We start from the raw sequence: 8430 nt of genomic DNA, 5'->3' as shown, positions 1-8430 counted from the left end.
TAGAACGTTTTACTTGTGTTAGTGTGCTTTTATAATTTTCCCCCATTTAACGATGATGGAAATGGATTTAAACCCATTCATTAAATGGAGCGTCCCATATCCAAGTCTGAAGCAAGTTATCTGAGCATTATAAACCACATTTTGAAGCAAGTGATGACTGACATGAACTCTAATATTGGACTTGTGAGTTTGGTAAGCCAGTTAGGAAGTAGCAGGTTTTCCTCCGCATTTGACTTCTTATGTCAGCAAAGTTGGAAAGCAAAGGAAATGCCAAGATTTACAAGTAATTCACATATTAAAAAGAACCTTGTTCAAGGATTAGAAAGACCGATGTATTTAACACACCATCGCACTCTTGTCACTAGTGCCATTTGTATTGCATTTGCTGGGGCTTTAGGAATCAATGGGATCTCTTTAAGATCGTTGTATTTTTTTGTCAGTGGATGATTTAGCACAGCCCTTTCAGAGGGTAATTTGTTGATGTCAATACTTAGAACATACGAATTAGGTTTATTCAGATACTCAAAAACGTTGAATCTACTGTACTTATAAACTAATAATTAGATGGGGAGACAGTAAGATACTCTAGTGAATCTTCTATCAATACTAGGAAAACAATCACAAATTTTTATTAGTACCATGAAGGAAATAATGAGTGGTGGGTAGAAGATCTAAAGGTCAGGCAAATTGTCCTTGAGAGAATAATTCCTGAAAGGTCTGTAACAGAGTTGCTAAGTCTGTTGTAAGATGACAGTTGGTGAAGGTGGTGTAAGGCTTAATGAGTAAAAAATGGCATAAAATGAAGTGATAGAGACTCCATCATGTAAAGCCTCAGTCATAGAAAAGAATTTGAGTTGGATTCTAAAAACAGTTGGAAAATACTGAAAGGTTTGAAATAGTCCTAGTTAGCTTTAATACAGATTTGGCTGCTTTTTGGAGAACAGATTAGAACTACACGATGGGAAAAGGATAGTGAGTGAGAAGGCTTGCTTAAACAGGTTAAAGTTAACAGCATTTGTGTGATCAAAATAAAATTCTAAATTTGGGGTTATGTCTGGAAGTAAGAGGAAGACGGTAAGTGATTTTAAACCATTTTAAGATATAATCCTCAAGGGGATCCCTGGGTGGCGCAGCGGTTTGGCGCCTGCCTTTGGCCCAGGGCCTGATCCTGGAGACCCGGGATCCGGTCCCGCGTCGGGCTCCCTGCATGGAGCCTGCTTCTCCCTCTGCCTGGGTCTCTGCGCCTCTCTCTCTCTCTCTCTCTCTCTCTCTCTCTTTACATGATGGAGTCTCTATCACTTCATTTTATGCCTATATATATATATATATATATATATATATATATATACACACACACATATATACATATATATCATGAATAAAATATTTTTAAGTACAACAAAAAGTTAATACATAAGAAAAATGGGATATTGAAAATTACAAAAGGTTCTCAGAATGAAAAACAGGCTACTTAAACTAAAGTAGGTTATACACCCCAATTATGTGTTGTCACGCTCGATTAAAGTTTGCAGACTCCCATTATATCTTTATAAAATGCATTCAGGATAACATAGGTTGAAAATAAGATGGGGGGAAAGATACCAAGCAAATACTAACTAATATGTGGTGATATTAACACAATAGGCCAGTGAGTATTAAAAAGAAAGCAGAGGAACTGTCCATAATGATAAAAGGATCAATTTAACAGTAAGATGGTGATCATAAACTTGGAAGTGAGCGTTAGCCCAGGCTTCTCATAAAGTATTCCATACCAAAGTCAGAATGTTGATTGAAAGGGTGAATAGATCTGTGTAGTTAGAATAGCTTTCTAAAGTAACAAAAAGCTGCTTTTTGTGCAGAAAACAGAAAAGCTGAAATAGCTTTCTCAGTAACAACAACAAAAAACAGCATTAAGCACATAGAATATTTAAACATGGTCAAGTCGATGTAGTGGATAGTTGTAAAACCTTACATCCAGCAACTGCGCATAGAATACACACAGGCTGTTGAACCCTACAACTCTCGATTTATAGCCCAGAATATATTCGGCTAGTGGGATTAAATTAGAACTCCATAGCAAAACTAGAAGTAGTTCGGATACAACATCCCCACATGTCACGATGGAAAATACGAGTTTAAAATATTATGCACGGTAACGAAAATAGGTTGGCAGAAAGCAGGGCTTAGAGGGAAATGTGTTAACTTGGAAAGCGTAGATTAGGAGAACCAGGTAAACCAGTATCTAAGTTTCCATGTCAAAAATCTAGAAAACCTCAAACATGTAGACAGTGAGGAAACCATAAGAACACTTGCTTCCTGGCATGATTTACCCCTCCACCCAAAACACAATACCTTGAACAGAAGTTTTCAATACGTTGAACAAAAGGTATAGAAGACCGTGATCATCTGCTAGCAGGAAACAGGCAGGGTGAAGCCTACTGAATGCCACCACCTTAGTCCTTTGGGTTCCTGGGACACATCACAGGAGTTTCCTGGGTTGAGAGAGCGGGGAGGACAGGAAGGACAGGGTCACTTAGGGTGAGAACAGGAAAGTGCATGCCTGTGGAGATCCCTCGTGGGTCCTCAAGTGCTGGTAAGTCGTGGTCAGCCCATGCCTGGGAAGAAACCCCACAAATGCAGGAAGCCTTGAAGAACCCCAAGCATTAGAAACGATTACAGCAAACCTGTACAACCCCTCAACATAGTCCATCAAAAAGGAAATTCAACGTCCACCTCCTTACCACTTGATGCAAAGTAAAAAATGTAAGTCTACTGGATTAAAGATCTGAATATTAAAGCAAAAATATTTCAGAGTCATCCAGGAGAGAGCTTGACTTTCTCAGAGCGAGAGCAGGTGAGTGAGGGGAGGGAGACCAGCAGACTCCATGCAGAGCCCGATGCAGGGCTCTCCTCCAGGACCCTGATCTCATGACCTGAGCAATAAGAGTCGGAGCCTTAACCAACTGAGCCACCCAGGTGCCCCTGAGACCTTGACCTTCAGTAGGAATTCTCAAAACCTTAAAGGGAGAACTGAGCGTTTTTTCTAAATTTTTTTACATATGAGAGTTGACTCAAAAAGTAAAGTCAAATGACAAGGTAAGAAAATGAGAACTAGGTGATAGCTCTACAAAGAGCTCCTATGAATTAATAGCATATGAAAATGTACAAAGCAAAGAGGGAGTTAGTAGACGTGGATTCATTAATGAATGAAGTTGGGTTTAAATTCACTAGTTAGAGAAATCTGAATTGAAATATATTTCACCTATCAGATTGTAAATAAACAGCAGTACTAGTTCAGGGCTGGCAAACAGAAGCAGAAACTTGTATTTTGAGAAGTATCTTAGCATGAGCATAGAAAAAAAAAACTTGGAAAGAATACATCTCAATCTGTTAATACTGGTTTTGGGAGTGAAAAGGAAAGGTGAAGATATTATTAGCATTTTAAAATATAAATGCTGTTCAAACTTTTTTGTTTAAAAAACTTATTACAGTAGATTAAAAGATGGCCATGATCTGAACCAGGTGGTAGACGTGGAAACAGACAAGTGGATGTACACGAGCTACAGTTTGAATTAGAATTACTATTACTGGATGATAGATTGGAAGAAAAAGACGGTGGAAAAGGAGGACTCCAGGATGGCCCCTGGCTTTCTGGCTCCAGTAAGTGGATGGCAACGAGATGCGGGAAGACTCGTGTAGACCCAGGAGCGGGAAGACGATGTGCGGTCCCCTCTGAACACACCCCGGTGTCTGCGGGCAAGCCCAGCCGGGTGCCAGAGAGCTACTTGGATGAATGAAGCTGGAGGTCAAGGAGATGGAAACTGCAGGTGGAAGTTCGGGGGTCATCAGTAGAGCAGTTCCTTTCTAAGGATTTATCCTGTAAAAATAAGTCCCACAGGTATACACACCAATATATACAAGAACGCTGTTGCGCCATTGCCGTAAATAATCCGAACATTCAGAAAAGAGCTTTTTGGATTATTCGTGGTATTTAAGAAGAATGAAGGGTTTCTACACATAGTAGCCAAAGAGAGGATCAGATGTTAAATGTTAACAGACAGCAGGTTCTAAGAGCACTTCCGGTAGTGGTGGGAAGCTTGAGTCACCGGGATATTTCTTCTGTTTTAATCTAGAAGATTATAATTACACTAAAGTCCATTTTGTGTGACATAAGATAAGGTTTATGCTCATTTTTATTTTCATACAGGTATCCAGGGGTTTTCTGGGACCATTTTTTGAAAAGAGTACTAACACCTTTGCTGAACATGAGTTGAGTGCTTAGGGACGGGTGTGTGTATAACCCCCTCCGTGCGTACACACACACCTGTATACAGGTGTAAGGGCCGGGAAGTGCACTGTTCTGTTCCACCGAACAGACGCGTCTGTCTTTGTGTCAGTATCCGCTGCCCTGCAGATGACAATTATAAAATTTGATTAAAATTTTAAAACAACTGAAACTCACTGGAAAGCATTCAAAAGCATGCAGAAATTGCAGAAGGGTTTCATCACACACACAGAAATAATACAAAATAACCAACCCAGCAACTGAAAGGGCTAAGAATTAAGGGCCCCTGGCCTTTGGGGTTGAGGCTGATGGCCAAGCCTCCTGACTCCGCGGAAAACTCAGGCCCATTGGCAACAAGGGCCAGAGGGTGGAGTTGGAGGCTGAAAAAGAAAAACCACTGCAAACTGAAATCGGAAATCCAGAAGACCAGAACCCCAAAAGGAATGAGCTCGAACTTCCGCCCCATGATGTTTGGCGGCTCAACTCCGCGAGAGCGAGGCCAGGCTGCAACCCGGCCCTGACCCGGCCCTGACCCGGCCCTGACCCGGCCCTGACCCACCAGGCCGCCCGCGCCCCCTGCTCCCCTGGGGGCCTCTCCCCCACCCGGCCCCGCGGGTCAGGGGCAGGGGCAGGCGCTGCGGGCCTGAAGCCTGCCGGGCACCGGGCTGGGGCCCCAGCGAGGGCGGAACCGGGCTCCGGGGGCCGGGGCCGGGGGGTCCGACCTGCCTGACCCAGCTGGGCCACGGGCCCCGGGGACGCGGGGGGGGGGGGGGGGGGCGGGAGGGCGGCCTAGGCGGGCGGGGAGCGCCTCCCCCTCCCCCGGGACCCTCCTGCGGGCGCCTCCCCCTCCCCCGGGACCCTCCTGCGGGCGCCTCCCCTCCCCCCTCCCCCCGGGACCCTCCTGCGGGAGCCTCCCCCTCCCCCTCCCCCCAGGACCCTCCTGCGGGAGCCTCCCCCACCTTGGGTTCCTGGGAGAAATCCTGTGCGCACGGGGCCTGCACACCTTCCCCAGTTCCTCATAAACTGCTCGCGTGTTGTCGCGCCGGGTGTCACGCGAGGGCTCCGGGGCCCCGGGGCAGGCTCCGTCCTGTTTCTTCAGGTCCCGACCGGCCACTGCGCCGCCGCCGCGCGCCCCGGTGGCCCCAGGAGTCGGGGTCCGGCCGGATGGCGCCCCGTTAGGGCCCCTTTAGCGCCCCATTGGCAGCCCTGTTAGCGCCCCATTAGCGCCCTGTTAGCGCCCCGTAAGCGCCCCGTAAGCGCCCCGTTAGCGCCCCGTTAGCGCCCGGTTGGCGGCTCCGTTAGCGCCCCGTTAGCGCCCCGTTAGCGCCCGGTTGGCGGCTCCGTTAGCGCCCCGTTAGCGCCCCGTTAGCGCCCCGTTAGCGCTCCGTTAGCGCTCTACTAGCGGCCCCGTTAGCGCCCAGTTAGCGCCCCATTAGCGCCCCGTTAGCGTCCTGTTGGCGGCCCGTTGGCGGCCCCTTTAGCATCCCGTTGGTGCTTTGCTAGCGCCCCGTTGGCGGCCCCGTTAGCGCCCCGTTGGCAGCCCCGTTAGCGCCCCGTTGGCGGCCCCGTTAGCGCCCCGCGGGCGGCCGTGAGGAGGCGGCGGGCGGCTGCGGCCCGGTCAGCAGGCCCCGCGGCGGAGCCCGAGTCCGTGGGGTGCTCCGCCCGCCTGTGGCCGCACCGTGTCCGGGAGCCCCCCCCCCCCCCCCCCCCCAGGCTCCGCGGGGCCGCCCGACGTGCGCGGCGAATGCGAGGCTGCAAGACGCGGGGAGCAGAGCGGTTGAGCGCCGCCCTCAGCCCGGGGCGTGACCCCGGGTCCCGGGATCGAGTCCCGCGTGGGGCTCCCTGCGCGGGGCCTGCTCCTCCCTCTGCCTGGGTCTCTGCCTCTCTCTCTCTTTCTCTCTCTCTCTGTCTCTCATGAATAAATAAATAAAATCTTAAATAAAATAAAAATAAAAAGGGGTCCGGTGAGCACGGCCGGCTCAGGCCCGAGCACGGGCCTCCCGGAGACCCGCCGAGGCCCACGACGGCCTGTGAGCCCAGGGACAGCAGCGCCCGCGGGGACACCCCAAGGGGCTGCGAGGTCGCGGCCTGGAGCCGCCGTGTCGCCTGCCCGTCGCCAGGGGGCGCCGCTGCCTCGGGCCACCGCGCTCCGCCGGCGCCGGGCTCCCAGGGCCGCCCCGTCCCCCCGCTTGGAAGGCCGGCTGCCGAGAGGGCCCCGGGGTCGCTGCCCCCCGAAGGAGTCACCCTTCTCCGAATAAAAACGGGAAGGGCTTCCGATGCAACTGGGAGACGACGGCTCCGCTCTCTGCGTGCGAAAACGCCCGAAGTCGTTAGGTAAAACCGGTGACCCCGCTAGGGAGCCGCGGCTGCAAAACTGCCCTTGCTCGGGACTCGCCTCCAAACGCCCGCAGGTGTGTATCTAACAATAACCAACCGCTGTTTTATTCTGGAAATGATAGTTTGGAAAAAAATGTTTCACAAGTCCGGGTTTCCAATGAGTTCATGGGTAGAAGACAAAAGTTTGGGGGAGGTTGAAAGGGTAAACGCTTTGCTCCTCCTCGAAACACACCATGAGTAATAATGTCATTATTAGTGCATGTTGTTCCAATGAAGTTTAAATTACATTTTTTGCTTTTTCTCCCTTAAAAACTATATAAATCCTACAGTGATGTGTTTTTTTGTTTTATTTTTTTGTTTTTTGTTTTGTTTTTGTTTTCTTTTTGGAAGTTCTACAGAATCAGCCCAACAGGGATCCCTGGGTGGCGCAGCGGTTTGGCGCCTGCCTTTGGCCCAGGGCGCGATCCTAGAGACCCAGGATCGAATCCCACATCGGGCTCCCGGTGCATGGAGCCTGCTTCTCCCTCTGCCTGTGTCTCTGCCTCTCTTTCTCTCTGTAACTATCATAAATAAATAAAAATTAAAAAAAATCAGCCCAACAGCAGAGAAAGACTGTGGGGCGTGCGTCCGGCTCCCTGGCGGCCAGAGGGGACACCAAGGAAGCCACCCGAGGCCAGGGGACCAACGCGGATGACGGGGAGCACGGCATTTACACATGATTTTTAGAGATCTTCTCATTTCCTGGACGATGTGAAAAGGCAGAAAAACCAGACCCACCCCCAAATGTGGGAGCGATGGTCCTATTGATGTTCCCGCCGCCAAGAGCGGTTAGGGACCCACGCGTCGCCCACGGGACCCGGACTCGCTGGAAGGCCTGGGGCGGGAGCCGGGGCGCCGTCGGGGCGCGACGACCACAGCCTCGGGCCTGGAGGGCCCCTCGTCTGGTCTGCGCAGTGAAGGATGCTCCGGGCCCTCGCCCCCTCCCTAACCCGACACCTGGCCACGCGACCTGGGGGGCGCTGGGCGGCGGCCGCTGCTCTCCACCGGGTCCCCCCAGCTCCCGGAGCCCGCGGGGGGGCAGGCAGGCCCGGCTGGCACCTGCCCCGACACTAGGGCCCCCCCCCAGCTGGCACCCGCCCCCCACACTTTGGCCCCCAGATGGCACCTGCCCCGACACTAAGGCCCCCCCAGATGGCTCCTGCCCCGACACTAGGGCCCCCCCAGCTGGCACCCGCCCCCCACACTTTGGCCCCCAGATGGCACCTGCCCCGACACTAAGGCCCCCCCAGATGGCACCTGCCCCGACACTAGGGCCCCCCAGCTGGCACCCGCCCCCCACACTTCGGCCCCCAGATGGCACCTGCCCTGACACTAAGGCCCCCCCAGATGGTACCTGCCCCGACACTAAGGCCCCCCAGATGGTACCTGCCCCGACACTAGGGTCCCCCCAGATGGCACCTGCCCCGACACTAGGGTCCCCCCAGATGGCACCTGCCCCGACACTAGGGTCCCCCCAGATGGCACCTGCCCCGACACTAGGGTCCCCCCAGATGGCACCCGCCCAGACACTTGGGCCGAAGCTAATTTTGTTGTTGTTGTTAACGGGGTTGGAGGAGAAATCAGGTGGAGAGCGAGGGTAGTTGAGATTTCATCTCGGAGTTGGACTAGGTTTTATTTGGTCTCCCCTTCCGTCCTTCATATTTTCAGGGCGCCCCCCCCCCCCCCCCCCGGGCAACAGGGTCGCTGGGCCGGCTCGGATCCCGGCGCCCAGAGGACAAAGGGCGCGGTTCCCGGCGGCTGCGGGGGCA

General features: G+C 52.2%; 2 long non-coding RNA genes across 2 annotated transcripts; one reads left to right on the top strand and one right to left on the bottom strand.

The window, feature by feature from the left end:
- Positions 1 to 1399: 1399 nt before the first annotated feature.
- LOC140637509 (uncharacterized) lies at positions 1400 to 5571 on the bottom strand. Its single transcript, XR_012034598.1, has 3 exons — positions 5245 to 5571; positions 4325 to 4408; positions 1400 to 2492 (listed from the first exon to the last, which is right to left on the bottom strand). It is a non-coding gene; the product is annotated as an uncharacterized lncRNA (long non-coding RNA).
- A 463-nt stretch (positions 5572 to 6034) lies between these two features.
- LOC140637776 (uncharacterized) lies at positions 6035 to 7215 on the top strand. Its single transcript, XR_012034806.1, has 2 exons — positions 6035 to 6696; positions 7013 to 7215. It is a non-coding gene; the product is annotated as an uncharacterized lncRNA (long non-coding RNA).
- Positions 7216 to 8430: the final 1215 nt, after the last annotated feature.

The sequence above is a fragment of the Canis lupus genome, chromosome 8 (assembly GCF_048164855.1).
Source record: "Canis lupus baileyi chromosome 8, mCanLup2.hap1, whole genome shotgun sequence".
NCBI classification, from domain to species: domain Eukaryota; kingdom Metazoa; phylum Chordata; class Mammalia; order Carnivora; family Canidae; genus Canis; species Canis lupus.
This window is presented reverse-complemented; position numbering and strand designations above follow the sequence as displayed.